The sequence below is a fragment of the Cavia porcellus genome, unplaced genomic scaffold (genome assembly GCF_034190915.1).
Source record: "Cavia porcellus strain 051 isolate PalLab524CR breed Dunkin Hartley unplaced genomic scaffold, mCavPor4.1 scaffold_30, whole genome shotgun sequence".
Taxonomy (NCBI): Eukaryota; Metazoa; Chordata; class Mammalia; order Rodentia; family Caviidae; genus Cavia; species Cavia porcellus.
The window spans coordinates 28,465,724-28,479,247 of NW_026947513.1; the positions used below are offsets into that span (position 1 = coordinate 28,465,724).

The 13,524-nt window shown below is 37.2% G+C and overlaps 1 protein-coding gene across 1 annotated transcript in view; it reads right to left on the bottom strand.

Moving 5' to 3' along the window:
- The window catches only part of Lrrc66 (leucine rich repeat containing 66), a 38,828-nt gene that overhangs the window by 17,826 nt on the left and 7,478 nt on the right, over positions 1-13,524 (bottom strand). Inside the window, exon 3 of the mRNA XM_063240603.1 lies at positions 11,181-11,283. The gene's annotated coding sequence lies outside the window, so the exon portion shown is untranslated. The remainder of the gene's footprint in view (positions 1-11,180; positions 11,284-13,524) is intronic.

A 13,524-nucleotide genomic window follows, 5' to 3' on the forward strand; every position in this document is an offset into this window, starting at 1 on the left:
AGACATTAGTTCTTCCCAAATTGATCTATTCAAAACAATTCTAATAAAAATTCCAGCAGAACTTCCTGTAGAAATGAATAAGCTGACTAAATTTATATAGAGATAAAAAGGTAGTCTCTTTAATAAATGGTGCTGGAAAAACTGGCTCTCCATATGCCGAAAACTAAAACCAGATCCATGCCTATCACCATATACTAAACTAAAATCTAAATAGATCAATCTGAATATTAAAACCGAAACACTAAATCTGTTGGAAGACAAAGTAGGTAAAAACCTTGAAGACATAGGGGTAGGTAGAGAATTCATGAACAGGAATCAAACCACATGGGAACTATTTCCCAGAATCAATAACTGAGGTCGCATCTTATTAAAAAGTTTCTGCATGTCAAAAGAAATCTCCAGCATAGTGAAAAGAAAACCTACAAACTGGGAAAAAATCTTAGTGAACTGTCCCTCTGACAAAGGTCTTCTGTCTAAAACATATAACGAATTTAAAAAAAATCAGATCCCCGAAATTCAAAGACCCAATCCAAAAATGGGCATCTGAGATGAATACACAGTTCTCAGATGAAGAAATACAAATGGCAAATAAATACATGAAAAAATGTTCATCATCGTTAGTCATTAGAGAAATGCAAATTAAAACAACACTGAGATTCTGTCTCACTCCAGAAAGAAAGGCTAGGATCAAGAAAACCAACAACAACAAATGCTGGAGAGGCTGTGGGGAAAAAGCAACTCTCCTGCACTGTTGGTGGGAGTGTAGACTGGTGCAACCACTGTGGAGGTCAGTCTGGAGATTTCTCAAAAAGCTGGTATTGGAGGTCTCATTCGACCCGACCCAGCTATTCCACTTCTGGACATATTCCCAGAAGAACTGAAAATATTATTAATAGTGATATATGTGCACCTATGTTTATAGCAGCACAATTTGTAATGGATAAAAAAATCCCCTAAGGTAGTCAAAATAACTTTGAAAAAAAACCCCAAAATTGGAAGACATATTACTGACTTCAAAGTTATTACAGTTCTATAGAAATGGAGACATTGTAGTATTGGGGTCAAGATAAAGATATTTTTAAAAGCAAATAAAGGATTTAGCAATTGCCTTACCTACATTGCACTTTGACAAAAGTTAAAAACTAATTCAGTGGAAAAATAATTTTCAACAAATGGGTCAAAATAATCACACATCCATTAAACTGGCACCACACACAAAAATTAACTCAGAATGGGTTATAAACTTACATATAACACTTAAAGTTATGAAATTTTTGTAAGAATGCATAGGAGAAAATCTTTCTGGCCTTGTGTTAGGCAATGTTTCTTAGATATAACACTAAAATACAATATATATGACATTAAAATACAATCTATAAAATAACAAACTGATGACCTCGACTTCATAAAAATGAAAAACTTTTGACCTTTGAATGACATTGTAATGAAGACTCAAGCTACAGACAGGAAGAAAATATTTGCAACTTATATTCTGCTAAGGACTTGTATCCAGGACAGGTAAAAATTCTCAAAACACATTAATTTAAAACTTTTTAAATGTTATCAAAGATACACAGAGGTCAAATATACAGAAACATGTTCATTATCCGTCATCCACAGAAATCCAAATTAAACAGTGTTATACCTCTGTACAGCAATTATTATGGCCGTAAGTAAAAAGACTGACCATACCTACTGGTGCAGTGAGGATGTAAACAAGTGAAATTCTCGTACAATACAGGTAGAAATTGTGAAATAGTAGTCATGTGGCAAAACAATTTGATGATTTCTTACGGTTACATATAAACCCAACATAGGACCCAGCCATTCAGTAGAACTCAGCTTTTTACCTAAGAGAAATGGAAGCATAGCTGTTATTATTTTTAAACTCTCAATGGGAACATTAGTGATGACCACTCTTTTGTCTCTGATAATATTTAATTTGTGTCTTCTCTTTTTTATTTTGCAAGGTGGTAGTTTTTGCTAGAAGATCACTGATTTTATTTATCTTTTTCAAATAATTAGATTTGGGTTTCAATTTCATTGATATCAGCTTTATTTTTTATTATTTTTCTTCTGTTTTCTTTAGGCTCTATACTCTTTCTCTACTTTTCAAAGGTGGGAGCTTAGGTGACTGATTTTAGATCTTCTTTTCTAACATGTACTTCATTCTATAAATATCCTTTTAAGCACTGCTTTTGCTGCATCCGTTTCAATTTTTATACATAAAAGTTGCTTTTTTATTAAGCTCAAAATATTTAAAAATTTTTCTTAAGGGTTTTTTGACCTAGGTGTTATTCAAAATATATCATTCAGAGGCAGGGATATGGCTCAGTGGCATAGTGCCTACCTGGCAAGCACGAGGCCCTGGAATCAAAAAAAGTTCAGTACAAGGAAATCAGTCATTGGGGGCCATGTCTTTTTTTTTTTTTTTTTTTTTTTTTTTTTTTTTTATTTTTATTTTTTTTTTTAATTTTTATTTAAGGAGAAAAGAAAAGAAAAAAAAAACAGTGAAGGGGTACAAGTTATACAGATTTACAGAAGAAAAAAAATGCGCAGTAGGAAATCACTAGTTAATAGATTACATATTGCCATCTTAGAAATAATTGTTCAAGTCACAGAATTAAAGTTTGTAGAGTGGACATTCCAGCAATGATACTGCAAACAGTTCTGTTCAATGATCCATTAGAACTCTGTGATATCATTTTCTGTCTTATACATTTAAATATACATGCAGTTATATAGTTTAGAGCATTTTCTTTTCCTCTCTTTTGTACAGTGACTATTACACATTTTGGGTTTCATTGCTCCCACTGTTCTTATTGCTTTTTTGGAAGAGAGTAAAACCAAATGTGACATGACAGAACAGAATCGGTCAAGTCAAAAGGGTGGATATAATAGATAATATAAAAACATAATACAAGGTGATCAACAATGGTTACCCTAATGCCTCCCGCTATTTCTAATAGAATTGCCTATATCGTTAGTTGTAATACTATTGAACAAAACCGTAAAGGATAAAACCGACAAAACCAAAACATTGGAGATATTGTAGGTCTTCAAAAGTAGATAGAAGTCAACGAGAATGGGCGTTATAATGAATCTCATTATCTTCTCAGCTGATGCCTAAACTTTCGAACCTGATACTATTCAGCAAAACAGAATAGAGGAACCTCAGTCAAAAACAAGATGGTGAGAGTAATACAGGGCTTCAAATCGAGAAAATAGAAAGTCAAAGTGGGTTACTATATTATATCCTGCTATATTTTTCCCTTTAATTAAATGGATAACAATAAAAAAGTATATAATGGAGTGGAGATTGAGAAAAAGAAAAAGAGGGCATAACAGCGAAACAGGGCAGATCAAAACATAACCTTTTAAGCAGAATAGTGTTTCACCACCAGATATTTCCGACTTAAAAATAGTTACCATATTGACTCCCTCCCTGAAGTCCTTGAGTACAACTTCATATACTGTAGCATTAAGTATATCAAAACAATGTAAAACCATTTAAGAGAATGACAGCATTATAGAGTATTTGGAATTGACTAACAGAAAATGAACAATGGTCTCTGTATAATCTCCTTGTCTTTAAAAGGTTTTTGCTTATACTAACGTACATAACAAAATCCAATAAGATACAACCTGGTTAGACCATTGGAGACAGAAGAACAAAAGCTAGATGAGACTTCAAAACAAGATGGTACTGAATCAGCATTACCTATTAAGATGTCATTTTCTCAAAAATAGCTGTTCCTATCATCCAATCTTCTCTGTCTCATTTCTGTTGAGCTCTTTTTCTGTCAGTAGCTGTCAGTTTGTCTTCTTCATTTTGTTCTCTGCTCCATTCGTTGTGGCCTCCCTGCCACTATTTCTGGGTTCTTTGTATTTTTCTTTTTTTAGAATATCCTGCAATACTTTCTGTAGAGTTGAATTGGTGGTTGCAAATTCCCCCAGTTCCTCTTTATCCTGGAAGCACCTCGTTTTTCCATCAATTTCCAGGGACAGTTGTGCAGGATATCTCAATCTTGGCTGGAGATTATTATCTTTCAAAGCTTGAATTATTTCCCCCCATGCTCTTCGTGATTTGATGGTTTGTGAAGAGAAATCTGCTGTAATTCTGATGGGTGTTCCTTTGTAAGTGATCTGTTTCTTGTCTCTTACAGCTTTTAATATTCTGTTCTTGTATTGAATTTCTGGGATTTTTATTATTATATGCCTGGGTGTTTCTCTGTTAGGGTTGTAGGTAGCTGGGGTCCTGTATGCCTCATACAGCTGAGTATCTTTACCTTTTGCTAAATTAGGAAAATTCTCCTGGATTATTTCTGTGAGTAGCTTTTGTAATTCATTTGTTTGTGTCCCTACTTCTTCTTCTATGTTCTTAATCCTTAAGTGGTGGCTCCTCTTATCATCTTCTTGTCTTTGTATTATTGCTGTTTGTTTCTTTGTTATTTTTAAGAAGTTTTTCATTTCATTCTCCCATATTTCAAGTCTGCCCTCCAGTTCAGATAGTCTGTCCTTAGTTTCTTTCAAGCTGTTATGCCAGTCTTGTATAGACTTATTAATTTCTTGATAGTCCCTTTGAACCTGCTTCACATACTCAATGCTTTCTCTGTTTTCTCCATCAAGCAATTCTCCCCTCTTTTTCTGTTCTTCCATTCCACCATCTGTTTTTTCCTGGGTGGTGTTTAGCATTTCTCTAACTATTCTGCATACTTCTAGCTTCAGATCATTGATAACTTCATTCCTGAATTGGTCTATGAGGCTCTCAATATGGTGCTTAATGTATACTGGTGCGGCGTCCATTATTGCCTGTTTCTCAGGATTGGGGGCCGAGGAGCTTTTTTTGTTGCTTCCCTTCCCCATATTTTTTGTTCCTTATAAAATGCAATCTTACAAAGGAGGCCCGGCTTCCCTGCCTGTCAGCCACAGCCTGATCAAATTGTGCTGGCTAGTTGTTCCCGCCCACCGCTGCGCACCAGGGAGTCGGAGGAGGCAGCCTACGCGGAAGTCAGTCGCTCCTCCGGGCCATCGTCCGGCTCTGGGATCTGGGTTAGGCTAGTCTAGCCTAGAGAGTCCGCCAGCAGCGTCACTCAGGCCAGGCACTTTTCTCCAATCCCGTCCGAGAGGGGAATGGCGCCCAGAGAGATCTCCGCTAGAGTCAAACTGTGGTGGGGGGTCAGATTCTCACTCACCTCGCCACCAGTCAGTTTTCGTGTACACCTCTGTCCGTCCTTTTTTTTTTCGACTCCGTTCTCCCGTTCCCAGAGCTCGGCGCTCCCAGAGCTCGGCGCGTCTCTCCTTGCTGAGCCGCTGTGGAGATAGCCGGCCGCCGCACGGCGGGAAATCCAAACCGGTTTCCGATGGCGCGGAGTCGAGCCTCCACACTGAGATTTTTCTGTTCCTATTTTAGCGCCAGGACTGTATTCCAAGTTGGATTCTCTCAGCCCAGTTCGTTCCTGAGTCAGCAGAGCATATCTCTACTGATTCGTGTCTCCCTAGTCCGCATTATTTCTGGCCTCTGAGCCGAACCTTTCAGAGAGCCTCTGGTAGTTGCTGTTGTCTGTCCGCCATGTTCTCTGGTCTCCGGGGGCCATGTCTTTTAGGGTTCTGGGACCTCTGCTTTCTCCCTTTGCTTTCTAGTGGCCACGGGCTGAGCAGCTTTGCTACAGTGCACCATCTCCTTGCTTCAGACAAGCAATGGAGCCAACTGAAACTTCTGGAATCTGCAAGCCAAAGTAATTTTTCCTCCTTTAAAGTTGATTTACATCAGGTGTTTGTCACAGTAATGAAAGGATAACACATTTTGTTTCCAGCGATTTTAAGGTTTCCTGATTGTTTTTCTGTTATTTACAGTTTAATTCTAAACACTTACTCTGGATCATTTCCACTCTTCCAAGTCCATTAAAGTGTGGGTAATGCGGTTGGTCTTGGTGATTGTTTCAGTAGAGGTGGAGAAGAACGTCTATGTCACTGTCATTAGGTGTAAAGCTTTGTATGTGTCAACTGGCTCAAGCTGATTGATAGCACAAAGCAACTAGCTCTTCACTGATGACTTACTTGCCTACTTGATCTATTATTGAAAGGCGGTGCTGAACTCTCACTTTTTCCTGAGGACTGAACTAAGGGCTGTAGTACTGAACTACATCCCTAGTACCACTCCCCATATGTAACTTTTAAATTGTGAGACAGGGTCCTGTCAAATCACCTAGGCGGGGCTCAGCCTCCCAGAGTGCTACGATTATAAGCATGTACCACCACACCTGGCTGAGGGGGCGGTTTTGAACACAGAACATTTTAAGGAAATTACTTGATTTGAGCCCCCTCACAATATCAAGCTGAGATGCCCTACAAAGAATGTAAACTTTCTCTGGAGATCTGAGTAAGGGCATGAATTTCAGCTACCACTTTCACACAAGTTTCTCTTCTTCCAATTTTAGAAAATTAAAGTTTTATTTTGTTAAGAGAATTGGTGTCCTTACAATGCCTCCATTAGAGTTGGGGCATTTAAGTAAACTCTTCAACGATTCTTATACACATTCACTTTATTTTTTGGAGGAATTGAATTCAGGACCTTGCACTTTCCAGGCAGGTACTGTGCCACTGGGCTATATCCCTGGCCCCTGCACACATTTCTTGATAGGGAAAAATGTGCTTTAAAAAAGTTTCACTGGGTGAGTCAGAGATGATACATATTTAAGTGAGTGAAAGAGGTTGTTAGATGAATTCATGGCAGGGACGTGGACACCAGCACGTGGGTTCCATATTTCAAGAGTGGGGAGTTGAATGTTGGAAGGAAAATATGGGTGGCAGGAATTTGATTGGCTTTTGTATTTAAGCATTTAACACACAGGTCTTTGAAGGTACTTATCCAAACTATAGTAGACTTATACTATTATTTTAATAAGAGACACTTATTATTTCTAAGAAGGGTCAGTTAATGTAAAAAGAGGATATCCAGACAGTGCACCACTTTAGTAAACACTGCCTTTGGACTATGACTTTCTTACATGCACTCCTGAATGATAACCTGATGATAATGATATTCTGAGATTACAGGGTTCAAAGGGTATTGAGAATTGGAACAGAGCCTTAAATGGTATTAGTCAAGATATTTTTGTCATAAACTCATACCTGATTGCGATCAAATTATATGGGTAAGTCAAAGTCTTGTCACTTGCATGCCTTACATTTTGTTTCTTTAAAATATGAATTATTTCCGAGAACATTTCTACAATCCAATAGTAATGAGTGAAAAAATTTTAATTCCCTGTGAATAAAATAATACAAGCTTTAGTTTGTATAATACAAGCTTTAGCTTGTATGATAGCATTTTAAAGCATTTGTTTCTTGAGATCTGGCACTTAGTGGGTTAACATGAGGATGCCACACCTAGTCTGCCAACCTAACTGGACTCTCAATAAGATGTTGGTCCCAATACATTTCCTGATACTCTGTAGATACTCTAAAAACATGATTAATGAAGATGGGACAGTTCAATTAAGACCAATATCATTATTTTAATTTAAAAAAAAAAACCCTGACTGCCATAGTTTGGGTAAGTACCTTCCAAGACCTGTGTGTTAAACAGGTTCTTACCTTGACACTACTAAGAGGTGGCAGAAACTTAAAGAGGTGGTGACCAGTAGGAGGTTCTAGGCCACTGTGGGGGAGGGGGAGGTGTTCTCAAAGGGAATTGCAGGATGCAAGCCTCTTCTGCTTTTCCCCCCACTCATTTTCCAGCTTCCATGAAGTAAGCAGCTTCCTCCACTACGTCGTCGCATCATATTATATTGTGTAGACACAGGCCAAAAGCGGCAGGCCAACTGGCATGGACTGAAGTCTCCAAAACTGTGCATCAAAATAAACCTTGCCTCTTTTAAGTTGATTATCTCAGGTATTTTGTTATAGTAACAAAAAACCAACACACTAAATCTTCAGTTCTTAATGCTATACCTCAAAATTATGAGTTGAGTGAAAGGTGGAACTATTTTTAAAGTTAAATTCATGGCTGGCTTCTGTTCTGTAAGTTGCATTGATCCGTGCTCCCCTAAGTGTTTTCTCAATGCAAAACTTATTGATGCCATCACAACTGACTCTGAACACAGTTTATCTGACTATGGGTTACTCACTGTGATGGTTCACCCTTAGGAAAAAAATGGACTTTTCTCAATGTTCCATAAATACCACTTAAAACACAGAGGAAATGAATGATAAGAGCACATACATGCTACAAGGCTAGCTGCTTTTTTGCTGTTTTCTGGAATCTTCTAGTTTATTATTATTTTAGATGAAGCAAGTCAGACACAAATGATTCTCGACTCATGAATTATAGTTGGCTATTAATCCCATTCATAGCAATAGTTATTTAACATTTTAAAAGATAATGAGATTTAGAGGAAAACAAATTATTTATTTCTAAGCATACTGTTATTCTCAATTTGTGCCAAGAGAGTAATAAAAACTGACATTTGCAAAGTACTTTTTACATATTTTAATTGCTACCATTTATTATGCCAAGCGCTGTGAAGTTAGGTTCATGAGATACATTTTTTATTTAATTCTCACAATTCTATGAATAAATCTTATACAAATGGCCCCTAACTTATGATTGGTCAACTTAAGATTTTTCAACTTTAAAGTGGTATAAAAAGCATGGCCATGCAACCACTGTTTCTCACTTCCAATACAGTATACAATAAATTACATGAGATATTCAACATTGTATTATAAAACTGGCTATGTATAACATCATTTTCCCAACTGTAGGCTACTATAAGTATTCTGAGCATATTAAGGAATGTTTGGAGATTAGGTGTACTGAATGCATTTTCAACCTAGGATATTTTCAACTTATGATGAATTTATGGAGATGAAACCTTACTGCAAATCAAGGAAATCTGTATTACCTAGATGTTAATCTTAAGTAGACTTAAAGAAATCAAAAAAGTACAAAGGAAAGGCCAGAAACTGGGCAGTGTCCCAGGCAGCATCTCTCTCTTAACCAGCAGGATTTCAAAGTCAGTTACCCAACCACAATCACAGAACCATACAATGCAAAGGGATGTGTGAGAGGACTCTATGTAAGAAAAACTGAAAGTATGATTATAGAAAATAATTCCAGACCAGGAGAAGTTAACAAGAAGCAAACCCTCTCTCCAAGTCAGCACCACGTGTGGACCGCTGGGGGACAGCCAGACGCCAGCCTTTTCCTGTGAGTCAGTGCCATTTGCAGACTGCAGGGGAAGAGAACAAGAAGTCCCCAAGAAGCAAGCCCTCCCTGTGAATCAGCACCATTTGCGGGCTGCTGTGGGGAGAGCAAGATGCCAGTCTGCAGGGCCGGGAAACAAGAAGAGCCAACCTTTCCCACCCCCGTATACAACAGACTCAGTCAGAGAAACACAGGCTGCGATGATAGCTATTGAGATAAAATACAATTTAATGCTTGCATTTCACTGACTCTGCAGGTCTAAAGCTATTAATAGGATCATCTATTCAGAGGTTAACAATACACAACGTAGCATCTATGGGGGATCTCCTGAGGGTGGTGGCCATTGTTGATTCCCTATTACCTTGTTTTGAAGTCCTGTATCATTTTCATTGCTTTGTTGGGTTGGGTTTTATTCTGTTTTGTTTTGATTTTTTTTATATCCGATGCCATGGGCAGGTATTTCAAAGATAATAAAATATATTATGGTAGCCATTTTGAATTTACTATTATCTTATTTTGAAGTCCTCTACTGGCTTCATTGTTTTGTTTTATTGGTTATGTTCCATTCTGTTTTGTTTGATTTTTACTGTGTCTGAAGATAGGGGCAGCTGTTTTGAAGTCGGCAGGAGGCATTACGGTAAACATTGTTGATTTCGTATTGTTTTGAGATCTTGTGTCATTTACACTGGTTTGTTTTGATTCGCTTTATTCTGTTTTATTTTGCTTGGTTTTATTCTCTTTAAAAATTTTAAAAAAGAAAATAATTGCAATCATTAAATATCATGGATAAAAGGACTGAATTGTATCCCGTCAGATTCACGGCTTACATTGGCTTTTTAATATCTTTTCTCTATTTTTCTCTAGTTTCATTTGCTAGAATTCTATTACAATTTCAGATACAAGATTTGATCATTTCAGTTTTTTTTCTTTGTAAGTTATACATAAGCCAATGATATATATGTATATGAAAACTACTTAACTATTTAAAATGTCACGAGACTCTTTAACTGTACAAACATGTTCAAAATATTCTGAGATATGAAAATGCAGATTATGAGACATACAGTTTTATCCAGTTTTGGAAGAAAACATGTATTATAGGTACAAAGAGTAAACTTGAAGAATAAATATTATCTGAGTGATTTTAGTTTTTTTCCTTTTAATTTTTCTTCAATTTCTAAACATTTTATAATAAGAAGTACTTCTTTTGCAATAAGAATAAAATAAAAATTATGTAGAGTATCTTGTTAGAAACTAGAATAACAAATTCTGATTTTGTTTGATAATAGGAAAGACTATACACTAATACATATTGGCATGTATTTGGTTTACATTGGAGGAATAGATAAGAGGCAAAATGTATTCTAAGAAGACAAAATATAAACATGGAAACATTTAACTTGAATTGTTACATATTACAGTATTTGAACTAGTTATTTCTCAGTGCTTTTCTACATTAACTACATAATAAACAAACAGCTTAAAATCTATTTAGCACTACTTAAATACTTCCTAGTGTTTCTTTGCAAATCCATATAACATTAGTACAAGTAGCACAATCAATAGATTAAACTGAATTTACTATAAACTCCATACATGATAACTTCCAAAGCCACTAAGGAAACGCCTTTTGGCCAGGCATGGTGGCACTGGCCCATAATCCTAGCTACTCAAGGAGACTAAGGTGTGAGGATCACAAGTCTGAATGTGGCCTGGGCATAGGGAACCCTGTGCAAAATAAAAATAAAAAAGGCTGAGGACGTATCTCAGTGGTAGAGTGCTCCTCATTTCAGACAAACACAAAACGAAACCAAAAAACTCCTTTTATTGCACAGTATTTGCTCTGATAAAATTGCCTTTCAGCTGTGCCTTTGAAACTGACAATACAGAATTCTTATTCACATAAAACATGAATGTTCCACATACTTCTTGTATCTCTGAGTAGTCCATTTTTAAAAATTGTACTCACCCTCAGGAGTGTCACTGAGTTTATTTCTTCACAGAACAGCACCTTTAGAAGCGGAAGTCACTTTGGAAGCTGCTCCTGTGGCGTCCCATCCAAGGAGTTAGCACTAGGGAGATCCAATGAGATGGAGTGAATGGTAACACTGCTAAGGGTTAGTTTATTTCCAAAGTGTGTAAATATGAGAGAGGACTAAAGGTCATTTTTGATATGAGATTGTTACAGAAGTTGGGTGTTTATCTTCCGTTCTTTTTTTGTGTAGGGCTCTAAGTGAGCTCTAAAAACACTGACATTTACTTCCACTGAGGCTGCTGTCTGTGATCTGCCTGTGGGAATCTCACACTTCCCAGTAGAACTGTTTGTCAGAAGATAAGTCATTCCACTGGCACTCAGAAAGGAAGAAAATACTGCTTTTTCCTGATCAGTTTGTCATTGATCCAGTAAAGACCTCTAACTTCGGTAATTACTCTGAATAAATGCTTTTCATAATGCCTAGAGAAAGCAAAACTGAGGGCAAATAAGTAGAAGAGTTCAGATTCAGGAGAATTATCATATTTACTGATTTAAGTGAATATTTGATTTCTTAGAAATAAAGACATCGAAATGTAGCTACCAAAATGGTACATATAGCACAAAGTTGCATTTATGTGACATGCTAAAGCACCCCCTGCATTTTCAGAAAATATGTTATCACTAAGGTCTTACCTCTGTATCTGCTTTTGCAGTCTCATTCACTCTGTAGTCTGTTTTGGAGTAAGAGAAACTTTCGAAGCTTAACGACTTCTGTGCCTTTGCTAGTCATTAGTAGGGAGCAAAGTCCGTTAGGCTTTTTTAGAACACTGTAATCAACTATGTGGTTTATGACTCAGGTGACATCCAGTTACACTAAGCTGTGAACCTCCCACCACTGCATGAATAGAAAGGTCAACTCACAAGAGATGTTTGATTTTATGACTAGAAGGACAAGTTTTATCTCTGCTGCTTTTGTGACTTTTCAAATAATTTTAAAATCACTTAAATACATTAAATACAACACATATGAGTTAGGGAAAGGAATCTGTGCTTGGAGTCACGATGCAAGAGAAACATCAGGTATCTTTTTTATTAAAAATTACTGAGAAGCAATTGAAAGTTGTAAAACAAGTACATCTAATAAAGGCTGACTGTACACATGAAAATAATTTTATAAAAAATGTAAATAGGGTCGCCGTCAGGCCCTGGTAGCCAGAGCCCTACGGAGCCGCTGCTGCGACGGAACCCCGAGAATCTGCTTCTGAAAACACCTCTTCAGACAGTAATCAAAAATACAGACCCAGAACTTTCTGGTTTCCTGCCGTGCTAGGCCAGCTCCGGGGAATTGGGCCTGCCTGCCTGCACCCTGAACTCTGCACTGGGCGGTCTGGGGTGAGTGTCCCCACACCATCCCGATCCCTTGGGAGGGAATCTAAGATCAGTGCTCCCTTGGGCCAGGGAACTTTGCTGCTTCCTGCCTCACAGGACCTGCACAGCAGGACTTAGCCCTGCCTGCCCCACCCCCAGTGACCCTTTCTCAATCCGGGGAACTGGGTGGCCAGCGTCCCAGAAGCTGAGAGCACAGAAGAGGATTTCCAACAGGCCCAGGGGAAGCCTTGGAATAACACTTGAAACACGGAAATATAGGAAATGACAAAACGAAAGACCAAAATACAATCTCAAGCCTCCAGCCCATCCCAAGAAACCTTAGGAGCTATGTACATAAAAGAAAACATATGCCATACACCTGAAATACCTGAAATAACAGCAACCTGAAATAAAGAAGCAACTAAGGGAAGCTTTAAAGGAATTCAAACTAGAAATAATCTCCTAAGTAAAAGAAGAAATGATAAAAGAAATGAAAGAGATGCTGAACATATCTAAAGAAGAGACAGTTAAAAAATTGGAGGAACTAAACAAAAAGATAGACTCCCTGGATGAACAATATAAGAAACAAACAGAATACATAAAACAGATGCAAAGAGATATACAGGAAATCAAAAATTCCATTGAAAGTTATAAAAACTGCCTCAATGAAAGTGAAGACAGAATTTCAGACCTTGAAGACAAGATTGCAGCTAGTGAACAGGGAAGGAAAGATCTTTTAAATATAACAAGGAATCAGGAAGTAACAATTCAACAGCTACAAGATGATGCAAAGAAAAACAACACAAGATTGATAGGGATAAATGAAAAAGAAGGGGACAATATAAAGGACATTAAAAGGATATTTAGAGAAGTAATAGCTGAAAATTTCCCAAACATGAGATTGGAAACTGACATCAGGATCAGTGAAGCATATAGAACTCCAAATAGGCATAACCAAAATAAAACTACA